Below are 25324 nucleotides of genomic sequence, written 5' to 3' on the forward strand. Positions count from 1 at the left end.
TGCAGTGGTTCTGCTGCCAGGGCCTCATGCTTATGTGTTAACCCCAGCATATTCATACAATGTGGTATTATTATTATGGTATTTGTTAAGCATTTACTATGTACTAAGAGCTGGGGTGAATACAAGCATATTAGTTTGGACACAGTCCCTGTCCCACATGGGGCTCACAGTCTCAATCCCCATTTTATAGATGAGTTAACTGAAGCCCAGAGAAGTGAACTGACTTACCCAAGGTCACACAGCAGGAAAGAGGTGGAGCTGGGATTAGAACCCATGATCTTCTCCCAGGCCCATGTTCTAGCCCCTATGCCATGCTAGTAATGTCATTATTCTTTTTTAATGGTCTCAAACAACTTTGAAATGAAAAGTCCAAGCACATACTCTTACTAGCTAAATTTATGGAATGAATTGGCTTAATGGAAAGTGTGCCTGCACTTAGTATAGTTGGACACAGTCCTTGTCCTACATAGAGGAACAGATGTCATCTCCATTTTACAGATGAAGTAACTGAGGCAAAGAGAAGCTAAATTATTTGCCCAAAGTCACACACCAGGCAAGTGACAGAGCCAGGATTACCTCCTGAGTGACCTTATGCAAGTCCTTTAATCTCTCTGTGCCTCAGTTTCCTCCCCAATAAAATGGACATTAAATACCAGTTCTCTCACTCTCTTATACTGCAATCCCGGTGTGGGACAGACACTCTTTTTTATCTGATTGTGTTGTATCTACCCAAGTGTGTAGCACAGGATTTGGCACATAGTAATTAATAGTATTTATAGAGCACTTACTGTGTGCAGAGCACTGTACTATCTCTCGGTGAGCACTTAAGTGCCACCATTATTATGATTTTGAGGTCTCCTTGGGGATGGTGTTTTGGCCAGGACAACAAAACTAATGTAACTGGACTCCATCAGAACCTCTAGGTGCCTTCCCCCATGTGAACAATGGAAGCACCTGATGGGAGATGCCCACTGGGTGTCAATGCAGCCCCCTCCAAGGCAATTGCAAATGACTGCCTGATGAAAACTTTCCTACAGTTGGAATAAAATTGCTGTGTGTTCTCCTTTGAAATGCTTAAATGTGGTGTATTCTCCTTCTTTGTTTAAGGTAGGAAACTCTAGGCGTATGATTTTCTCTGCTCCTTCCCAATCCCACCTCTGTCTCCCTTGACTAATGGGGCAAGGTTGGGGTTGGGGGTTTCACAGCCCTGCCAAACAGGATGAAAGCCTATGTATAAGAATTGACTTGTAGAAAAGTCCCAGAGGTTCTTGAAACCATTTTCAGGGTTGACACAATTCTTGTTTTGAACATTAGAGGGCTATTTTGGGGATCCTGAAAAATGCTTTCTCAATAGCCAGCAAGCTGATGTAAGCCCACGTACACATAATTTCTGCATTTTCTAGCCAAGTTAATTAGCGACTAAGTCACCAGAGCGAATAGGCTGCATTAGATCCTGTTGGTTGTCAAGGTGCTGTAGAGGACGGAGAGCTTTGCCAAGTAAAACTCATAGACCATATGAATTGATTGTGGTATTTAAGCAAGCACTTACTACATGCCAGGCACTATACTAAGTGCTAGGGTACATAAAAGGTGATTGGTTTGGACCAAATCCCTGTCCCACACTGGACTCACTGTCTTAATCCCCATTTTACAGATGCTGTAACTGAGGCTCAGAGAAATGAAGTGACTTGTCCAAGGTCACACTTTAGCCTCTCTGGGAAGGGAACACCTGCAAATGATGTGCAGCTGATCAACAGATCCACTGGGAGAGGGCAAACGATACACAAGAGTCAATTCCTGGGGGGAGGACAACTTAAAGTCCTTGAGTCAAGGATAATGCTAAGTTTACAGGATAGTGGAGCTGTCTACAGTGAAGGGAAATCATGGGGAGGACATATATCAACATATATGCTCAGGAGGTAAAAGGAGAAGCTCTTTTTAAGTTGTGCAAAAAGACCATGGATGCAGTCCTTGGAAGACATTTTAGAAGAGGAAAGCATTGTTCTTGAAATGTTTCTCAACTGAAACAGGAGAAGACTTGATGGATCAACAATGACAGGAAAGAGTTTTAAATAGTACACTCTTGAGCTACTTAAGCAAACTACATTAAAGTTTGAAAAGACCATTCTTCTTGCCAAGCAATGTCACAGTGACTTTGATCTCCTTCAAGGCCATTGTAATGCACCCAACGTTTGCAGCAGGCCATTTACAGTATGTCTTGATGTCATTGTATTTGGCCATAAAAGAAGAGATTGGAAATAGCTGTTCCAGCATAGGCTTGGTACTGAAAGTACCACTGTAAGTACTTGATGTGTAATCCCTTCCCTGGAAACATAGCTGAGAAGTCAGTAGTTGCCCTGCAGATGCAAAATGTAGCTTCCAGAAATGTGCTGCTTCCACAAAACGTATGCAATGTTATTCATTATTCATATTAGATCATTTGAATAATGAATTTTCATTTTTTATTTTAGAAATAGAGGACAATCCAGTCTCATGTAAATCACCTGTAAAATTTCCACATGTGGGCAACTATAGTCCTATGAAGCACTCAGAACAGATCAAGAGAAGTTTCATGTCCATTCACTTGATGTGTATTACTGAAAGCTCATTGTGGGCAGGGAATGTGTCTGTTACGTCATTATATTGTATTCTCCCAAGCGCTTAGTACAGTGGTCTGCACATGGCAAGCAATAAATACGATTGACTGACTGACTGAAGAGACCGGCAGTTCGTCACTCAACCTGCAGGTATGGCAAATGTGTTTTCAGAAATTCAGGCCCAAGGCTCAATTGTCGCTGAGCCCTCATGTGATCTACGACACATATAATGTCATCTAAACCTCTGCATGTTGGCATCACATGTGGCATGCATGACATGACTGTGACACTATTCCAGCACTTAGAACAGTGCTTTGCACATAGTAAGCGCTTAATAAATGCCATTATTATTATCTCATCATATCTCTTCATCCAGGCAGTAACACCTCCCTTCAAAATCCTGAGACCAAACTCTCCCCAGATTCAGATGTTTTCTGAGAAAAAATACCAACCTACACCCACACACACTCTGCTTCCACCCCCTCCAAATGCATTGATGGCAGCACGAACAGCATGGAGGGGAGAGGGAGCTTTCTGGATGCTAGATGGAGGTTTTGGCACTGAGTCATGGTGACTGACTGGTAGATGCTGATGGAGATGGGATAGGTGGTAGCACAGCTTTGAGGGAATGGGGAGGAAGATGGTCATTCAATCAATTGTATTTATTGAGTGCTTACTGTGTGCAGAGCACTGTACTAAGCACTTAATGACTGCAGGCAGTAGAAAGTGAAGGCAGGAGTTAGAAGGTGGTGGTAAAAGCACGTGTGGTAGTAGCACCATGACCAGGAGTATTTTAATATGACTTCCTTATAGTATTTCTATAATGTGGGTAGGGAGCCTGTGCTTCTGAATCCCAGTGGTCTCTCTTGAGCCCTAGACCCTGGTTTGCACCCCTTCCCTTAATCTGGCCCTACTTAGATATCTTCAGAACAGTTAAGAAGTAGGTAAGAGTTAAGAAGTGTGCTGTAAGAATTGGTACCCCCCACTGCCATAAGAATGCCAGGGTAACATCCCAACCTGAAGCCTCTGAAACGTTTTCCCTCCCATATCACTTCAAGTGGTGTATTACTTCAAAATTAGGCAGTACTTTAAACTCTTCAGAAGAACTGGACTTATAATTGTAAATAAGGGAATGAAAATGTGTCTTTTATCATCATCTTTGCCTTAAACTACATTGTACAGACAGCTTATGAGGGAGGGGAAGAGGACAACCCTAGGGAAAAGTAATAAAAATTTACCAGTACTTTGCCAATAAAAGGAACTCAAGCAGGGACTCAAGCATGGATGGCAGTGGTGATGGAGGTATATCTCCAGAGTTCATCCAGTACCAAGAGCGATAAGGATGTACACTTCACACCTGATCTGCTAATTTGTGTGACACCCTGTCATAACTTCTTTCATTCAGACCAGATTCACTATGTTCTGGTGTTTGAGGGTTTTTGTTGTGGTCGTTGTATTGTTTTTTGATGGTATTTAAGTGCTTACTATGTACTAGGAACTGTATTAAACAGTGGGGTACATTCAAGCTAATCAAATTGGAATCCATCCATGTCCCAAATAATGTTCACAGTCTTAAACCCCATTTTACAAATGAGGTAACTGAGGCAGAGAGAAGCTAAAATACTTGCCCAAGGCCTCACAGCAGATGAGTGGTAAAGCCAGCATTAGAACCTAGGTCCTTCTAACTCCCATGTCTGATCTCTATCCACAAGAGATGGATATTCCAAGGATGTCAGCTATTAGGGAACTCACTGAATTATTTCTTAAATGTTTTGTTTCCTGACCTCCCCATATCCCAATAGGGACATTCTAAACCTGCCACCTTTAAGTTGATGACCATTAAGTAGAAGACTCGACTTTTCTTTTAAACTTCTCGGTATAAAGGCTTTGTGAACAGTATTTTAATCTCAGTTCAGCATCACTGCTTCAGTCATAAACATCTTCTTCCTGGCAGACATTTCACAGAGAGTCAATGAAATTTAGGGAGATTCATCTCAGCAGTGACAAAAATTCATTTCTAACACCAATCTCCCTGTATCCCCATTGCTTCAGTTGCCCTGGAAATGCATTCAGGAGAGTACACTGGAAACTATGAGCTGAGAGAATTAAGAGCCATCTGTGCTATCCCAATTTAAACTTAGCTGCAATACAATCAACCCATAATCTCTAATTAGGCCATTTTTTTCTTTTACATGCCTAACGAGAGGCTTATACTTTAATTCACCCCACTGTACATGCCATAACTATTTGCTCTCTCCTGTACATGTTTTTCCCCCTCTTTTCCCACTGCACCCCACTTGGATCAGTTGTACTCCAGCCTTCCTGGAGGCAGGAACAGGAGCAAGTGGCATTTCTTCCAGATCTATCAACCTAGGACAAATATAGATGCTTTAACAAGCTACTGGGGCAAATAACAATTATCTTTCCATTCTAAATTGTAAGATTCTTGTGGGCAGAGAACATGCCAACCATCTCTGTTATATTGTGCTCTCCCAAGTGCTAAGTTCAGGGCTCTGCACACAGTAGTGCTTAATAAATACAACTGATCATCCACCTTAGCTAGTAAATTTGTCCAGCCCTGGTTGCTAGAACCTCAAAAGGAAAGAAAGGAACATGAAGAGAAGGGCAGATGATTCAGCACACAAAGGGAAGTAGCAGGTACAGAGGCACAAAAGTCCAGTTTTGTGCTGAGCCAAAGGCGTCACATCTTTTCACTTCCGAATCCCTTTATGCTTTGTCTGTTTTTCTCATTACATTGTAAGGTCCTCGAGGGCAGTGATCATGTCATGCTTCTGTTGTACACTCCTGAGGCCTTAGTACAGTGCTTCCTATTCAGAATATACCATCAATGGTGATAGACTCATTCTCTGTTTATACTGACTAGGATTCAGCATCAGCTGTTGGCAATCTAAATTTAAAAGGCTCAGAGATCAGGGTTCTAATTCAGCTGAACAACTTGGCTCAGAGCTGTTCAGTTTTATAATAATTCTGTACCTGCCACAATTTTTTTTTGTCATGAAGGTATAACCTCAATCAGGAGTGGTACCACATTATTCCTTCCTATAGATACAGACTGAAATGCGTTGAATTCTAACTGCATAGGTGGCAGGAGATGACATATTATCTCTGCCCAAATATTGAAAAGGTTTTTAAAATCATTTGAAGTTACAGTCTCTGACATGGACAATCCAGGCATAAGAGAAGGCATAAAAATGTCAACTTGCTTCTCTGAACTATTTCAAAATTATCTACAATGATAAATACCCACCACATTTCCTTTTTCAAAATTACAACCAATTTTGCTGTCTTAAGATTGATTCAGTTTCCTATACTGCAGTACCCAGTTTCCTGTTACTTGAATATATTTTCCTAAGGTTGTGTTGAGGTTAATAGCAGATTTTATATCTAACAAATATTACTCCTATGATTATCAATTCATTAACGGAAATTGCTACCTTATTCCTTGGTATTAACATAATTAAGACCTTATCTTGAGTAGATATCCATTTGTACTTTATCTGTTAATTCAATAAGTTGAGTATATATTTCACTAGACATTTTATGCACCATGATAAACTGTTTTTTTAACCAGAAGGGAAGGCAGAAAAGCAGTGTGGACTAGTGGAGAGAAAGACAGCACTGAGAATCAGGAAACTGGGATCTAGACTCAGTTTTGCCACTGGTCTTCTATGTGACTCCTCACCCTCGGCTTCAAGGCTGTCCATCACCTCCCCACCTCCTACCTCACCTCCCTTCTTTCCTTCTACAGCCCAACCCGCACCCTCCGCTCCTCTGCCGCTAACCTCCTCACTGTGCCTTGTTCTCACCTGTCCCGCCATCGACCCCTGGCCCACATCATCCACTTGGCCTGGAATGCCCTCCCTCTGCACATCCACCAAGCTAGCTCTCTTCCTCCCTTCAAAGCCTTACTGAGAGTTCACCTCCTCCAGGAGGCCTTCCCCTTCTTCCTCTCCCCTTCCTCCCCCTCCCCCTGCCTTGCCTCCTTCCCCTCCCCACAGCACCTGTATATATGTATATATGTTTGTATGTATTTATTACTCTATTTTACTTGCACAAATTTATTCTATTTTATTTTGTTAATATGTTTTGTTGTCTGTCTCCCCCTTCTAGACTATGAGCCCGCAGTTGGGTAGAAACCGTCTCTATATGTTGCCAACTTGTAATTCCCAAGCGCTTAGTACAGTGTTCTGCACACGGTAAGCGCTCAATAAATATGATTGAATGAATGAATGTGACCTTGGGCAAGTCTCTTGGGTTTTGTACTGCAGTTGTCTCACCTGTAAAATGGGATTCAATATCTGTTCTCTCTCCTGTAGGCTCTGAGCCCCATCTGGGACAGGGACTGTGTCTGATGTAAATATTTTCTGTCTAAAATAGATTGCACCCGGCTTGGCATATTGCCAAGTACTTAGCAAATACCACTATTATCATCATACCTACCTGCAAAAAAACCCCAAACACCCAACAAAAAGAAAACACACACACACACACACACACACACACACACACACACACACACACACACACACACACACACCCCCCATACCTTGAATTCCTTTATAGTGTCCTGAACTAGCTTTTTCAGACTGTGGTCCAACTACTTTGGGGCATTTCCATCTGCTGTGATTAGTCTACTTCTTACACTCAGGCCAAACTATTGTTCAGGCAAGGCTTTAGTAGGATTTTTTTCCTGAGAGTTATAAATAATACAATTCTAATGAAGGCTGTTAACTAAAGTTTTACAAATTATTTCCATTTTGCTCCAAATATAGATGCCAAGTGTTCGGTTTCATTATGTTAGTTCCATATACATTGCAAAACACCCACATAAGAAGACATACAAAATGTGCTATCTGACAGTTTATTAGTCTCCTGCTTTTGTGGGGAGCGTGGAAGATTGTGTTCCTCTAAGGTGTGTGACCAACCTTCGTTTGAAGCATTGTTTTAGTAGTACATAACCCTTTTCTTTGGCAACGACAGGTGAATGTGCAAACAAGTGTTATGTATATTGGACAGAAAGTCAGATGTTCTTTAACACCCAACATAGACTACAAATTAGAAAGTGTACTTAGACTGCTGCAGATCTCAAACAATCAGTAATACTTACTCAGCACTGACTGCATGCAGAGAACTGTATTGAACACTTGGGAAAATACAATCGAGTAGACATGATCCCTGGCTTTGAGGACCTTTCAGTTTAGCAGGGAGGCAGACCCTGAAATAAATCAGTCATGGCAGCATAGGATAGGTTGAACAGGACTAGATCTTCCACATATCCCTGCTTCACCCAGATTGTGAGTGGAAAAGCCGGGATAGAACCTTGAACTATGGTAAGACTATACTTCCAGGGATCATTTCTATAGTATGTGACTAGAGAAGTGAGATTGAAAGTATAAAGAGAAGCGGTGTGGCTCAGTGGAAATAGCCTGGGCTTTGGAGTCTGAGGTCATGGGTTCAAATCCTGACCCGGCACTTGTCAGCTGTGTGACTTTGGGCAAGTCACTTCACTTCTCTGGGCCTCAGTTCCCTCATCTGGAAAATGGGGATGGAGACTGTGAGCCCAACATGGGACAACCTGTTCACCTTGTAACCTCCATAGAGCTTAGAACAGTGCTTTGTACATAGTAAGCACTTAATAAATGCTGCTATTATGATTATTATTACTGTCCAACATTCCATAATGTTGACTGGAGAAGCAACATTTCCAAGTAGAAAGCATGCAGAACTGGATGTGAGGAGACCTGGAGTCTAATTCCAGCTCAGAAACTTGCCTACTGTGTGACTTTGGGTAAGTCACTAAACTCCTCTGTACCTCGGTTTCTCCATCTGTAAAATGGAGGTAAAGTAGTTGCTTTTCCTCTGATTTAGATGGTGAGTCTCCTTTGTGATAGGTACTGTGCCTGATCTGATTTTGTTGTACCTTCCAGTGCTTAGCACCTAGGAAGCACTTAAAAAATTTATATCCAAATTTACTTAAAAATTCCCGGAGTCCAGGCCTGTTGTGTCAGAAGGTTTTAAGCTTAATGAATACAGTATAGAGGTTTTTATGCTATTTGCATTTTTCCTGTGTCAGTCACACTGAAAATATCATATCTACTGTGCTGCGATTAATTCTAAAAGTGCTTTGAAATTGGGTAGTGCATTGTTTTCTGCATACTTCAGTAGTTTATTCAGAATAATGGACTATTCAAAAATAAAAGGGAAGAGTCTTTTTGCCTTTTTCTATGGAATAAATCACAATTATCCTCTGGAATTTTGAAAACATCTTTTCTGATCAAAAATCAAGCTGATTGAATTGTAGTGGAGAAAGAAAAAGATCTGTGGAGTTAGACAACATGGGACTTATTCTTGCCTTTAGGCAATAGTTATAGCTGTACCAAGCCAAGAAATCATTTTTATATGTACAATAAAGGCATCAGGATTATTTTTAAAGTCAAAAACATTTTTTCAAAAACTAGAAATAATATTTAAAACCTCAAACATTTTTTTAAAAAGCCTCAAGAACATGGGATGCAGAAAAAGAAAACAGATACCGGCCAACTGTACATGAATTTCATATCAATTTGAAAGAATGTTGCCAACTTGTACTTCCCAAGCGCTTAGTACAGTGCTCTGCACACAGAAAGCGCTCAATAAATTTGATTGAATGAATGAATGAAAGAAAAAAAATACAGAATCCATTCTCTATACCCTCCTGTATCCCCGTTAGATTGTAAACTCAGATTATAATCTCTGAGGGCATCTACCCCCAGAGTCCTTAGTACAATAATCTGCATTTTCAATACTGTTAACTGAATTTTGTCTCCTAATTTGCCCAGGAGTCTGCCTGACTAAGAGCTGAGCCAGGACTTTGTGATTCCAGTCAAAAAGCTAAAAAGGTCGATTGGCCCCTACTTAGCATCCACTCCGTTCTTTACATTTGTGCTTTCATTAAAAGCAGGCATTATTGTAAAAACTACTTTTTATGATTAGCTTATTCTACTAGTTGTTGCTGTAGGATCACACTTTTCCCTGAGAAGTCCAGATGGAAGCAAAGCAGTTTGATGGCAGAAACCAACCTCACCACTACTGTAATACTTTTTTTTTTTGGTGAGTAATTAGATTGGTCTTTTGAGGCTATATTATTGACCAAAATTTAATGATCAGGAATTCCTGCTTAGAGTCCATCTCCGAGTGATGGATTACTGAAGTCTGAAAAAACAAGACTGAAATCCAGCTGTTTCATCCTTCTACCTAGGCCAGGCATTGTCAAAGCCAACTTTTTCTGAGTCTTTGCGAATGGGATTGGCATCCTCCCCTCTCTCTCATTGTGTAGGGAAACAAGTGTATCACTGGAATACTATCTGGTATCCACTGCAGCATTTAGAAGACTGCTTGGCACACAAGTGCTCACCAAATATCACAAGTATTATTATTGGAAGCAAGTTTATGTCTAGGCTCCTTTCCCAGGCCAGTTTTCATTACAGGCCACTCTCCTGGTCCTAAAATCACAATTTTGGCTCCGAAATTTGTGAAACCATGTATAGCCAGACAGGGCAGGAGTAATGTCTTCTGACAACTACCCTTTTAGCAAACTTCTGAGGAAACAGATGCACAAAATGTGTCCAGATGCAATGTGGGGAAATGAAGTCCAAAATTAAGATCAGAAACAAAGTGTATTTCAAATGTGATTGTGCAAGCGTCTCCTGAGGTTATAAACCTAACTGTACATCCTTTGAGAATCTGTTTTCATATGAAAAACCTATCTTCCTTCCTCCTACACCCCAAATCCTCAGTCTGAACAATTAACTGATAGTCAAGATTGATCATTGTCAAAGGACTCTGTTCAAGAAATCAATCACTGATATTTGAGTGCTCACTTTGTACAAGCACTATACTATGGTTTTCCTTCTCCCACCTCCCTTCCTCTACACTTCTGGTCCCTCAAAGGGCCTGCAAAGTTCTGAGATGAACTCTGAGTTCAATTCTGAATGGTATCTGTCAGTTCTAATTCTCAGTCTCCATGGCAGTAATGGCTTGGAGAAGTTTGAGGGATTCAGACACTCAACTCACTTCCCTCTACCTATCCAGATTCCTCTCCCACTACAACTCGGTGGGCACACTCTGCTTCTCTAATACCAACCTACTCATTGTGCCTCAGTTGTCTCTCTCACTGTTGACCCCTTCCCTTCTGCCCAGAACTCACTCCCGCTTCATGTACAACAGACCCGGACTCTCACCAGCAGTGTGGCCTAGTGGATAGAAGATGGGCCTGGGATTCAGAAGGACCTGGGTTCTAATTCTGACCCCACCACTTGTCCACTGTGTGACATTGGGCATGTCACAACTTCTCTGTGGCTCAGTTACCTCATCTGTAAAATGGGGTTTAAGACTATGAACACAATGAAGGACATGGACTGTGACCAACTTTATTATTGTGTATCCACCCCAGTATTTAGTACAGTGCCTGGTACATAGTAAGTGCTTAACAAATACCATAAAAAGTGCATCTCCTCCGGGGAGCCTTCCTCATCTGCCTACCCCACTGCACATTACATATGCACCTGAGTCCATACCACTTAAGTACTCTTCTCCAGCCCGAAATTTTAATATCTGTCTCTTCAACTAAATTATAAGGTCTTTGATGGCAGGGACAGTGTCTAATTACTCTACTGTACTTTCCCCCACGCAGGGTAAGCACTCAAGACCAGTGATTGAGGAACTAATCTTAATCTCCAGCCGAGCAGTTTCCTAAGCATGCAGAAGGAAAGGGCTGCTCACTTAATTCAGCCAGTCAATCTTATTGAGTGCTTACTGGGTGCAGAGCACTGTACTAAGGGTTTGGGAGAATACAATATGACAATAAAAAGACACATTCCCTGCCCCAAGAATGATGATACAAAACAAGCACAACTTTCAAGGCTGGGTCACAATCAGCAGTGGCAAATTTTACCCAGAGAAGTAAATGACCTGTCTGGACCTTGAGAAATGCCAAATTAAAAAAAAAATCATTTTGAATTTAGGGTGAAAAAAATTCCACATCAGGATCCTTTATAGGGTGAAGAAGTGATCCAGCTGTTCTTATCTTCCAGTTCCATAGATAAAAATTTGCTCCTGACATTGCAGATATATAATCTGAATAGAATAGGAGAAAGGAGGCTTTTTTCATTGTTTTTTTTTTCTTTTATGGTATTTGTTAAGCCGTTACTATATGCCAGGCAACTGGGGGCGTTGCAAAATTAGCAGGTTGGACTTGCCTAAGGTTACACAGTAGACGAGTGAGGGAGCAAGTATTAGAACCCAGGTCTTTCAGACTCCGAGGCCCTTGCTCTCTCCACTAGGCCATGTTGTTTCTCAGGTTGAGCAGGGTACGTTCTAAGCTGCTGGCCAGAATGTTATGAGATAAAGTTGCTGCAAGAACGAAGAGGAAAAATGATTAGACACGTATTGCAGTGTACTTTCTGCATACGGAAGCATCCCTTTGAAGACCTCAAAACACAACATTCTTGCACTGTTCCGAAGGGGGAAGAATCTTGAGGGAATTCAAAAAGCAGTTCTTTATTTTCTGAAACTACAGGCCATCACCTACTCCTCCAAATCACTACTTAGGAATGTTGCTGGCCAGTATCGAGCTGCTTGAGAGATTTAAAAAGACACATTTCAGACATTTCAAAGTAGGCATGGTTCGGGTCTCCGTAGGCCAATATTGACTTACATGTTAACCCTTCTATCCCGCAGATTACTTTGTTATACGCAGTGGGACAGTGGGAGAATGACGAGAAGTCAGAGGGCATTTTTTGATAAGCTACAACTGCCCAGGCACAGGGGTGTTGCTTGACTTGGGAGCTCCATGTTGTGCAGGGACTGTGTCTAATCTGCTTATTCATTCAATCGTATTTATTGAGCACTTACTGTGTGGAGAGCACTGTACCAACCGCTTGACTACCCCAGCACTTAGAACAGTGCTTTATACATAGCAAGTACTGAGCAAATACCACCATTATTATTGTCAGGTGGACTCACTAAGATAATGGTGATAGCCCCCTGACTGCAGACTGTAAGTTTGTTGTGGACAGGGACATGTCTACCGACTCTGCTATATTGTTCTCTTCCAGGTACTTAGTACAGTGCTCTCCACAGAGTAAGTGCTCAATAAATGATTGATTGATGACGGTATTTAAGCACTATACTAAGTGCTGGAGTAGATAGATTGGACACAGTCCCTGTCCCACATGGGACTCTCAGTGAGAGAGAGAACAGGTATTGAATCCCCATTTTGCAAATGAACTAAGACAGAGAAGTTAAGTGACTTTCCCAAGGCCACACAGCAGGCAAGGACTGGATTAGAACCCAGGTCCTGAATCCCAGGCCTGTACTCTTTCCATTGGTCCACACTGCATCACACTGAAGGCAACGTCTCCATTTTACTAACAATGAAGTCAAGGAGCCTCTCTGACAATGTAAATTTGTTAATGTAGCTCTGACTCCTCTGTGATTGGTTGAATACAGTAGTCTGTTGGGAATAGCAGAGTTTCTTTTTTATGGTTTTGCCTATCTGTGATTGACTGGCCCCATACTCCTCAGCCTCTGACTTCTGCTGTTCTTGGTCACTGGCAGCCACAGCTCCATTCATTCATTCATTCAATTATATTTATTGAGCACTTACTGCGTGCAGAGCGCTGTACTAAGCGCTTGGGAAGTACAAGTTGGCAATATATAGAGACGTTCCCTACCCAACAGTGGGCTCACAGTCTAGAACCATCTCTTTGGTCCCACCTGGCCACCCCTACATCATCCTAGAAAGCCCAAACTGCCATGAGTTATTGAATAATAATAATGGCATTTGTTAAGTGCTTACTATGTGTGAAGCACTGTTCTAAGTGCTGGGGCGGATACAAGGTGATCAGTTTGTCCCACGTGGGGTTTACAGTCTTAATCCCCATTTTACAGATGAGGGAACTGAGGCTCAGAGAAGTTAAGTGACTTGCTCAAGGTCACACAGCAGACATGTGGCAGAGCCGGGATTAGAACCCATGACCTCTGACTCCCAAGCCCGGGCTCTTTCCACTAAGCCACACTGCTTCTCTACATACATTCCTTCTCTACATACATGCATGTATTCCCATGAATACATTTTCATGGGATGCAAACAGTACTTGTGGTTTCACCTCTTCCACAAGAATTTTTCTATTGTATCTCCTGTGAATATCAAAGGACTGCTATACATAATTCTGGGTAATTCGAGTAAAAATGGGTATCAATCCTCACTTCAAGAGTAAATCCACATGTATAACACTGTTCCAATGAGAAAATTGATTTTGACTTCAAATGCAGTTTTCATGAACCACTTGTGTTTGGAGTCTGAGGTCTGCCAAAATGCCATATATGATTGAGAAAAACCAAAGCTAAACTGGCATTTGTATGAGCTCAGTGATTTCCCTCAAGTTTGAGTTTGGTTGGATTTGACCTTGATTTCTATTATGAATGACTTTTTATTGGCACCTGTAGTTTTTTCTAACCTGCCTGAGGAGCGGGATTTTGAAGCATGTCAAGTGAAAATGAGTATAATTTCTTTCTTTTACCATAGAGTCAAATTCATGTCATTTATGCAGGAGTAAATTGAAGAGTCCCTATGCCTTAGTCATATGCTTTTTCTTATTTCAAGTGCTTGGTTCCTCCTCCCCACCCTCACCTCACATGCTGTTTGCGACAATAGGCTTTGTGTTATAAGGCTGTCTTGAAACTGCACCTGGCCTTTTTCTTTAAGAGAGCAGCTTTTGTTAAATGAATCCTTTTCTAAACTTCATCTGAATGTTGAAGGCCTGATGTGAATAGAAATCAGTTCTGAAAAGAATAGTGGCTAAGCCCAAAGAACATTGACATAACAATTACACAAAATCTTGATTTAAACTGGTTTGAGAAGGTGATTTTTAAAGAATTCAGACCCTCAAGTAATGCTTAAGGTTTTTTTGTTAACTTTCCAGTCTGTTGCTGGGGTTGTTAGGACTCAATTTAAAAAGAGTATGAACTTTATTTCCTCTATGCTTCCCAGTATTAATGAAAAACTATATTTTTTGAGAAAATATTCTCCTAGGATTACATTTATCCCGAAGGCTGAAGACAAAAACTGTCTTGCCACATAGCCCATACACTTGTTTTTCAGTGAATACCCAAACCAGCAACATTTAACATGGCATTATGGTTTTTGTCCATTCCAGAAGCTATTAAGTACAGTGTCCTTGTACCTAGTGGGTGCTCAATAAATACCATTACTACTAAAAGGGTCCAAAGTTTAGCCTGTTCCTGATTCCTTTACATAGTTCCCAGAGTCGTGAGTGAGAAAACTGAAGAAGTCTGCCCCAAAACATGAAGCAACAGTGGCGCACCAGAGAGTCTTAGTGGAAAAAGCACAGGCCTGGAAGCCAGAGGACCCAAGTTCTAATCTCAGCTCTACCACTTACCCGCTACATAATCATGAAAAATTGATCAATTAATCATATTTACTGAGTTTTTACTGTGTGCAGAGCACTGTACTAAGAGCTTGGGAAAATACAATATCACGGACACATTCCCTGCCCCCAATGAGCTTACAGTCTAGAGGGGGAGACAGACACTAATATAACATAAATAAATTACTGATATGTATATAAATGCTGTGGGGCTGGGAGTGGGGATGCAGTCAGGGTAATGCAGAAGGGAATGGAAGAAAAGGAAAAGAGAGCTTTGGTCAGGGAAGGCCTCTTGGAGGAGATGTGCCTTCAATAAGGCTTTGAAGAGGGGGAGAATAATTGTCTGCCAGATATGAAGGGGTGGGGGCATTCCAGGCCAGAGGTTGGCAGAGACAAAAATGAGAACGAGAAGCAGCGTGGTTCAGTGGAAAGATCACAGGCTTAGGAGTCAGAGGTCATGGGTTCTAATCCCCTCTCTGCCACTTATCAGCTGTTTGACTTTAGGCAAGTCACTTAACTTCTCTGTGCCTCAGTTACCTCATCTGCAAAATGGGGATTAAGACTGTGAGCCCTATGTGGGACAACCTGATTACCTTGCATCCCCCCAGTGCTTAGAACAGTGCTTGGCACATAGTGCTTAGCAAATGCCACTATTATTATTTATTTATTATTGAGGTAGAATGAGTATGTTGGTAATAGAGGAGTGAAGCCTGTGGGCAAGTCAATTCTTTCTGCTCAGTTTTTTCATCTGTAAAATGGAGATTCAATACCTGTTTTCTTTCCTACTTAGGCTATGAGCCCTGTGTGGAACACAATCTGAACATGACCTCATTATCTTGCATCTATTCCAGTGCCTTTTTAAAAATTGTATTTGTTAAGCACTTACTATGTGCCAGGCACTGTACTAAGCTCTGGAGTAGATGCAAGTAGGTTGAACACAATCCCTTTCCCATATAGGGCTCACAGTCTTAATCCCAAGTTTAATAATAATTATGGTATTTGTTAAGCACTTACTAAGTGGCAGGCACTGTACTAAGCATTTTCAGATGAGGTAACAGGCACAGAGAAGTTAAGTGACTCGCCCAAGGTCACATAGCAGACAAAGCATGGCTCAGTGGAAAGAGCACAGGCTTTGGAGTCAGAGGTCATGGGTTCAAATTCCGGCTTCACCAACTGTCAGCTGTGTGACTTTGGGCAAGTCACTTAACTTCTCTGTGCCTCAGTTACCTCATCTGTAAAATGGGGATTAAAACTGTGAGCCCCGCATGGGACAACCTGATCACCTTGTAACCTCCCCAGCGCTTAGAACAGTGCTTTGTGCATAGTAAGTGCTTAGCAAATACCTAAAAAAACCCAAAAAACTGACAGAGCCAGGATTAGTACCCAGGTCCTTCTGAATCCCTGGCCAATGTTCTAACCACTAGGCTGTGCTGCTTCTCTGTGCTTAGTACAGTATCTGCGACACAGTAAGCACTTAAATACCTATCATTATCAATGAGGAATCACTGAGCAGGATGGGGACAATTGATTTTTTTCTTCCTGGAGGCATGAACAGACCACGTGTTTTGCCAGGCACTGATAAATGGATCATCTGGAAATTCCAGTCAACATCGCTGCTGGTTCCTGGAGTTCTGATGATTTTGGTTGAATTAACATGACCTTGCTGCAGGGAATAAATAATATGTGCTGATGTCAACAAGATCTGGAGGAGAGCGGTTGGGGAGCATGACTGTAATAAAGGGGAAGCCAGTTTTGTTGACCCAGCAGTGGTAGTATCATGGATAAGGTGATTAAGATATATGTGGCTTTATATGTGGCTTCTTCTGGAACTATGGAAAACTGCAAAACCTTTCAGAGACTGTAAAACTCACAATATTGAGCCGTTAATGAAAGGGTGGGTAGGACAGTGTCAGGTTTACCAGACCAATCAGTTGTAGAAGAATTGTAGACAGGCAAAGAACATAAGCAGAAAAAACAAAGCCCCACCCCTAAATTTAGCTCAAGAAGCCAAGAAAACTCAACTATAGCCAAGAGGATTGCAGCAGGAAAAATCCTTACATTCACAGCAACAGGAAATTAAACGTAACTGGGATGCCTATCATAAAAGTAATAAAAGGGAAGCACAAGCAGAGGAAAAGAGAAAGTCTTGTCTTGCCAAGTCCACTAAAATGTCTCCTGATGATGTCAAATTAGGTGACCTACAGAAATGAACAGTCAACAACCGTCAACGCTGATTCTAAGACCCAAATCTTCCCACTCTCAGGCCATTGTTCTTCCTGTTGCTCATGCCTACCTTTCTGCAAGCTCAATGTGGGGACCTAGGAAGAAGAAAAATAATAACTTTTGAATAGTAAATCCAGTTGTAGCAGTAACAAAAGATGGGATGATTTCTTTCTCATATTAATCTTGGCTTCGAATGGATGACTTCCCTTTTCAGACAACGGGTAATGCTTTACTTGAAAAAAGGATTTGGATCCCATTATTGATTCCCATTCTGAAGGCAGTGAGTAGAGCACAAAGTTTCTCTTTTGACGTTTTCTGAACAACACCTCCCACCTTACTGCAACACATTCTTACTGCAAAATGACACACTACAGCAACAGAATATGGGGCAGTTGAAAAAAGCAGCCATCTGCCATGTGTTAGATCATACTACATTACTGCTGTCAGTGTTGGGCATGTCTCCAGTTGGGGACAATTTAGCATGATTCTCTGCCTAAGGTTTGGAGAGTGTATTCTCTGCCACCCTGGACTGAGGCAGAAATCCTTCTTCCTCCTCCCCATCTCAATTCTCCCCTGCATCCAGGTTTATAACAAATTCTCTGGCAGATTCTGGGTAAATGCCTGAAGTAAAGCAGAACAGTCTTTAGGGATAATTGCAAAACTGGTACCCACTCAAGAGGTGACTTCAGAGATCTGACTGCCATTGGCTTACCATTTGTCTCTCGCCATGCCAAGATGGTCCACTTCCAGAAGGCTTGGGATTCCACTGGGTCTTGGGCCTTCCCTGGGAAGTCTGTTCCCATTAGTGTTAGATCCCAAGGTCCAAAATGACCCAGAATGATACCAAGTCCTGGTAGAGGGGCAGCCACTATGAACTAAAGAGCCACGAAGCTCTTCTATTTGCTAGCACTTATGAAACAAGTACAGTGCTAAGCGATGGGATAGACATAAGATAATCAGATCAGGCATAGTTCCTATTCCGTATGAGGGACTGTGGGTTTTTTGACCCCATTTTACAGATGAGGAAAGGCATAGCAAACCTTAAGTGACTTGCCCAAGGTCACACAGCAGGAAAATGACAGAGCTGGAATTAGAGTCTGGGCCTCCTCCCATCATACTTTCACCTCTAACATCTGTAAAGGGAGCATTACGAAGATTGACATAATGTCTACCAATGTCCTTATAGAATTATGCTCTCCTTATATAGTGCTTCATATACTTTTTTCTAATCCTGTGAACAGTTGGGTGCTCAATGGATGCCACAGATTGGCTGGCTGCTGTTGCCTAGTGAAGAAACCTGGTGAGCTCAGGAGTTTGGCCAAAACCTAAATGGGCTATGGAGTCTTTGCTATGACATAGGCCTGGATGTGACACTTGTAGAGGTGACATGATACTTGTAGAGGTGATGCCTGAAATGCAGCCAGGTGATCGTGTCTCTCCCAGGACTTAAGGTGGTCCCCAGCCTTCAGCACCCAAGTCATACAGACAAGAAAGTGCCATTCTGCTTCTCCACCTCAGAAGTCTGCAACAGTCAGGCAGAGAGCTAATATTACAGTGCATCGATCAAACAATTTTATTTATTGAGCACTGTGTGCTTGGAAGAGTACAGTACAACAGAGGTGGTACACATGTTCCCTGTCCACAAGGACTTTCAGTCTGGAGGAGGAGATGGACATTAAAATAAATTACAGATATGCACTTAAGGGCCATGGGGCTGAGGGTGGGGTGAATATCAAGTGTTTAAAGGGGTATAGATCCAAGTGCAGTGGCAATACAGAAGGGAAATGGAGTAAGGGAAATAAGGGCTTAGTTGAGGAATGCCTCATCCTATTTCAAAGTGTATGAGCCAAAGTTAGAATTAACTAAATTTTTATACAATTAGCTACATTATTCCCCACTCTTTCTTGTCCAACCCAGAAGCCACACCCCCAGCTCAGGAACAAATAGGAGACTCCTCACAGTCTCCCTCCCTGAAGTCCATACTTAGTTCTGCTGTTCACATTATTTTTCTAAAGCACTGATCTGTCCATTTTTCTCCTTCAGTAGTTGCCCATTTCTTTCTTCAAACAAACTTCTGGCCATTGTCTTTAAGGCTTGCCCCAACTTCAAAGTCCTGCAACCCTACTCTACTTGATAACTTTCCTTTAAATTTTCTTCTTCTCAGTTTACATCCTCCCAACTACCTCCTTGCACTCACAACATCCTATTGCACCTCTGTATATATTGACTTCCCTACTCCTACTCTCAGCACTTCTATACATAACCATAATGTATTTTATTGTCTCTCTCCCCTTCTAGACCTTAAGCTCCTTCTAAGCCAAGAGTTTTTCTGTCAATTCTACTGAACTCTCCCAAGCACTTAGTACAGTGTTCTGCACACAATAAACACTCTAATACCACTTACTGATTGGCAAATATACTTGAAAGTTGAAATTGGACCTTCAGATATTGAGTCCAGCAACCAGCAAGCTGCCTAGGCACAGGCCTGTCATTTAATTTTTACAGTCCTCTGCACACATTATGCACTCAAATACCATTGATTGAAAAAACTAAATTTGTATTTAAACGTGAATTAGAATGTTGGGCAAAAAGGCACTGCATGAATGATAGCTATTACTAGAAAGTATACAGACTTCCATAAACATTTTTTTAAATGGTCTTCTGGTTCTCCCTCTTCACTGCCTTAATTTCCTTCTTTAAAACATTCATTTTTTCTTGTTATTTTCAAACTGTTTTGTATAATAAGAAAACCAGAATAAAAATAATGCCCTAAAGAGATGAGTTGCTTGAAAACCTTGTCTCCTTCATTAAACCTCTGCCTGCTAAGACACAGTAGGAAATTTTTTGCAACAAATTAGCATGCATATCAGTGTTATTTTTTTTAAAGCAGTAGAATGGCACAATCTGTTGTGCCAGTGACTCTTATTGAGTGGTTTGCCTGGTGTGTGAGTTAGAGAAATGAGCTACTGTGTGAGCATTTCCTAATCATCTGAGGCCTCTCTTTCTCTCTCTGTTTTTCATTTTCACATAATTCTCTTTCCTTCCATCTCAAACCTGAGAGTACAAAACCAAACAAAATTTATTCAAGAGTTTCTTCTACAATGGGGCAGAAGACAAGGGGAGAAAGAGATTGTATAACAACTGTGAATTCTACTCCTGCAACTCAACCAAAATAAAGAGTCCTGCCAGAGGCCTTTTAGATGGTGAGATGAAATGCCAAAATTTATGATTGCCTAGCTGTAACAGGGTGTTTGGTCACAACCAACATGGCTTAAATTCCCAAAATTACTGATAGAGTGGAGGGGGTGCATACCAATTCATTTAATCAAATCCCATAATAGAATAAGTGTTAAAAATCAAATAAGAACAAAAAAAACCCTTCATCACGCCATGTAGGGGAATTGATCAAATTTTTACCGTGGGAAATTTGACAGGTTTGGAAAAATTAATTTAAAAGATTTAGAATTGATTATTAGAGATAAAATTAGGTAGACAGCAATTTGACACAAAGGGTAGGCTGGGGACTTGTACAGTGCCTGGCACTTAGTGAGCACTTAAATAGCATTTTTTAAAAAAGGGGTGGAGAGGAAATGGGACAGCAGAATTGGAGGCCAACTATGGAAATCACTGTTTCACTGCCTGACAAAACAGCACCTGGGTGATATTAAACTGCATGTCATCATCCTGCTGCCACATGCTTTGTCACTTGATGTCTACATGTTTTGTCACCTGTCTACATGTTTTGTTTTGGTTGTCTGTCTCCCGTTGTTGGGTAGGGACCCCGTTGTTGGGTAGGGACTGTCTCTATATGTTGCCAACTTGTACTTCCCAAGCGCTAAGTAAAGTGTTCTGCACACAGTAAGAGCTCAATAAATACGATTGAATGAATGAGTGAATGATGTGGGTGTGTGTTGGAGATGGAGAGGAAGAGGAAGGCAGCACTTTGAATTCCTGGTTCCAGGATACAGGTCCCTCTGAAGTTGTACCTGCTCTTGTAGTGTTCAGTCATAACTGGGAGCTAGAAACTTGAAATGAAAGCCAACATTTATTTAAGAGTCAAAGGAATAAGGGCAATGTAAATAACTTTCTCCCAAAGTGGCAGAAAGGTTTATTATGACTGCAATCTAAACCTGGGCTGGCTGACACACTGCGTTTGGGAGCCCTGGAAGGGAATTGAACATTTCTTAAATATATGAAGGGAGCTGAAAGTCTGAAATTCTATTGTCGTATCTTGGATACCTTTTTCACCAAAAAAGGAATCTCTTCACTTTTCTGACATCCAGTGATAAGATTGTGTACAGCCTCCGTTACCCCCTGATGATTGCAAGCTTTTTGTAGGCAGCGATCATGGCTACCAGCTTTATTATATTGTACTTTCCCAGAAGCGTAGTACAGTGCTTTGCACAAAGTAAGCTCCTGATAAACATGATGGATTGATCAAAGTATTTAAATCTGGCAAAGAGGAAAGTTTGAACTATGATACTTGCTCAGTCCTCACAAGTGACGTTTTTCTCTCAAGCCCCTTTGTGAATGAAATGGGGTTTGCATAGCCTGTTAGACAATATAGAAGCAGCATGACATAGGGGAGAGAGCATGGGCCTGGGTGACAGAGTACCTGAGTTCTAATACTAGCTCCACCACTTGTCTGCTGTGTAATTTGGGCAAGTCATTTCATTTCTCTGTGCCCCAGTTACCTCATCCGCATAACAGGGATTAAATACCTGTTCTCTCTCCTTAAACTGTGAGCCCCATGTGGATTCCAATTATCTTGTATCTTCCCCAACACTTAGTACAATGCTTGACACATAATAAAGTACTTGAATACCACAGTTATTTTTAATATACCTGTTAATATATTTTTAATATACCTGTAAGAGTTACCTAGTTAATTTCCTCCATATAGGCTACCCACCTGGAGAATCCAAGTTTTATAAATGGTTTTTTTTTTTTTACCTAAAAGGTCTCACTGAGCTTACTGTTCACATAGAACCATGCTGAGAACCAGCATGGCCAAATGGGGAGACCACCGAATTGGGAGTCAGGTTCTAGTCAAAGCTCCACTTACCTGCTGTGTAACCTTGGCCAAGCTACCTGGCTTCTCTGAGCCTCATTTTAAAAATGGAGATAAAAATATTTGTTTTTCCTCCTCTTACACTGTGAGCCCCTTTTGTGAGACAGAGACTGTTTCTCATCTAATTATATTATATCTACCCCAGGAATATAATTTATACATTATTATGAAGCAGCGTGGCTCATTGGAAAGAACACGGGCTTTGGAGTCAGAGGTCATGGGTTCAAATCCCAGCTCTGCCAATTGTTAGCTATGTGATTTTGGGCAAGTCACTTAACTGTGCCTCAGTTACCTCATCTGTAAAATGGGGGTTAAGACTGTGAGCCTTCTGTGGGACAACCTGATCACCTTGTAACCTCCCCAGCGCTTAGAACAGTGCCTTGCACATAGTAAGTGCTTAATAAATGCAATTATTATTATTAGCAGTAGTAGTAGTACTTGTTAAGTGCTTGTTTTGTGTCAAGCACTGTACTAAGTACTGGGGCGGTTACATGACCTGTTCAGATACAGTCTCTGTGCATATGGGATTCACAGGCTAAGTAGGAGGGAGAACCTGCTTAATACTAAACCAAATTACACTCTCCTTGTAGTTCAAAGAGTCTTTGAGAAAGAAAAGATGTGGTGCAGATCAAGAGCTCATCTATTATTTAAAAATGCTCAGTAAGATTTCAGAGAAAAGCAGAATTTGAGTCCCAGCTACAAGGGGACAAAGGAGCAAGGGTGGAGAAAAAAATTGTGTCCAGAAAAGAGAAAAAAGAATGAAAGTCAGCAGTACGGACTAATGAAAATAGCTCATCATGAAACTGCAGGAAAGCAAGCAAGCTAAGAGACATTGAACACTAGAAGTGATTACATTCAGAGCCATTCATTTTGGCCACTGGAGAAGGCCATGTGGAAGAAAACTCTTCCTGAATTTCATACTCATACTCAGCTGTAATTAATGGAAACTGTATTTAGAGTCAGGGAAGGAGAAGACTGTCTTGGTTGAAGAAGAAATTCCAGTGCCTACTAGAAACTCCACATTGGGTGTAAATATTTGCAGATCCATTTCTATAATAATACTAATAAAAATTATGATTATGGTACTTTTAAGTGCTTACTATTTGTCAAGAATTGTCCTAAGCACTGGGATAGATAAATGTTAATTGTGTTAGATCCAGTCCTACATGGGGTTTACAATCTAAGTAAAAGGAAGAAGGCACTGAGTAGTTAATTGACTTGCCCAAAGTAACGCAGCAATGAAATGGTGCAGTCAGGATTAAAATCCAGCTCTCCCAACTCAAAGGCCTGTACTCTTTCCATTAGGCTATGCCGCTAAGTATTTAACATGATTAGAAAATACATTTCATTTCATTTTTGTTTTGTGGTTTAACATGTCCATTGATTGGGGTTTCCACTATCTTGTTACAGTAGCTACCCAATTGACTTTTCATATTTCCCCAGTGTGCCATTATGGGAAGATTAATCTTACTGTGGTGATTCTTATCTTCAAAAGAAAACAATTGTGAAAGAGATGGAGGAAGAACACAATACTCAGCATGGCTCAGTGAATAGAACATAGGCCTGGGAGTTAGAAGGTCGCGGGTTCTAATCCCAGCTCCACAGTTATCTGCTGGGTGAGCTTGGGCAGGTCACTTCACTTCCCTGGGCCCCAGTTACCTCATCTGTAAAATGGGGATTGAGACTGTGAGCCCCTTGTGGAACAGGGACTGTGTCCAACCCAATTTGCCTCCTTCCTTGCAGTAAACCTGAGTCTCCACCCTCGATTCTCTCCCATGCCTCTGCTGCCCAGTAGAGGTGAGTTTTGACTTGTAGCAGGTTGTCTTCCACTTGCTAGCCACTGCCCAAGCTAGGAACGGAATGGATATGCCTCTGCTTGGCTCTCCCTCCCATAGTCGAGACTGATGGAGTACTGGAAACTCACCTGGTGCGACCCTGAGAGGTGATAATCCAGCTAGACCCAGGTAATTCTAAACTATTAAATTAACAAATATTTGTGAGTGGAGTAACAAAAATCGCACTAAGCACTGCAAACATTAACATATGACATTGCAGCAAGAGACAGCTTTTATGTACGCACAACATGGATGGGATTATGATATGGCATTGGCCTTTCCTCTCAGAGGTAAACCTCAACATCAATGGGGTCTTTGAATGCAAAGGACAACTATGTATGGGAAAGTTCCCTCTAGACTAAGCTTGTTATGGGAAGGCATAATGCCTGTTACTTCTGTTGCCATAGTATACTCTTCCAAGTGTTCTGCACACAAGTGCTTAATAAATTGATTGATTGAAAGGAGTTCAAAATACAGGAATTATTGGTGGAATGGCTCCTTGTGGGCAGAGATTGTGTCTTTTATGTTCTCCCAAGCTCCCAAGCACTTAGTACAGTACCCTACACACAGTAAGTGCTCATATACCATTGATTGAGAGTCTCACTGTAGTCAAAGATAAGAAGGCATTTACAGGATTAGTGAGTTATTTTGGTCCTAGTTGCTTGTTTGGCTTTTCTTAATGTATTCTCAATTAAGTAATATTTCTAGTGCACCTATATTTATTCTTATAGCAAGCTGGTAAATGTCATATTTTTTTCATAGCCATAATGATCAATCTGTCATCTTAATCTGCCTCCTCCTGCTGTTAATTATAAGGAAGAGGTTAGCCTAACAATGATGGAGCTAAATAGGTACTATAATTATACACCAAGGATAAAGTGCTGAAGAAAATTACTTTCTGCTTCAGGAAGAGTTTGAAATTTAAATGACATTTGGTATCATCTTAAATGATTTTTAGACACCTTGTGGATATGTCAACCTATTTGTTTCAAGCAGAAGACTGCAGCAAGTCACAAAAAAGAAATTTGTTACATGCCAATTCATGCAACTGAATCATATTAGAAAAAACAAAAAGGAGACTCAGAAACATACACTCAGATCTGTAGAAAACAATGTCAACTAATTTAGGCATATCAAGTTCATTTCTAT

The 25324-nt window shown here is 41.2% G+C and overlaps 1 non-coding gene and 1 pseudogene across 1 annotated transcript; one reads left to right on the forward strand and one right to left on the reverse strand.

Moving 5' to 3' along the window:
* The first annotated feature begins 7950 nt into the window (after positions 1–7950).
* On the forward strand, positions 7951–8062 carry LOC119935885 (annotated as a pseudogene).
* A 16085-nt stretch (positions 8063–24147) lies between these two features.
* On the reverse strand, positions 24148–24285 carry LOC119935967. Its single transcript, XR_005453562.1, has one exon. It is a non-coding gene; the product is annotated as a small nucleolar RNA SNORA7 (small nucleolar RNA).
* Between the last annotated feature and the right edge of the window lie 1039 nt (positions 24286–25324).

The sequence above is a fragment of the Tachyglossus aculeatus genome, chromosome 12 (genome assembly GCF_015852505.1).
Source record: "Tachyglossus aculeatus isolate mTacAcu1 chromosome 12, mTacAcu1.pri, whole genome shotgun sequence".
NCBI lineage: Eukaryota > Metazoa > Chordata > Mammalia > Monotremata > Tachyglossidae > Tachyglossus > Tachyglossus aculeatus.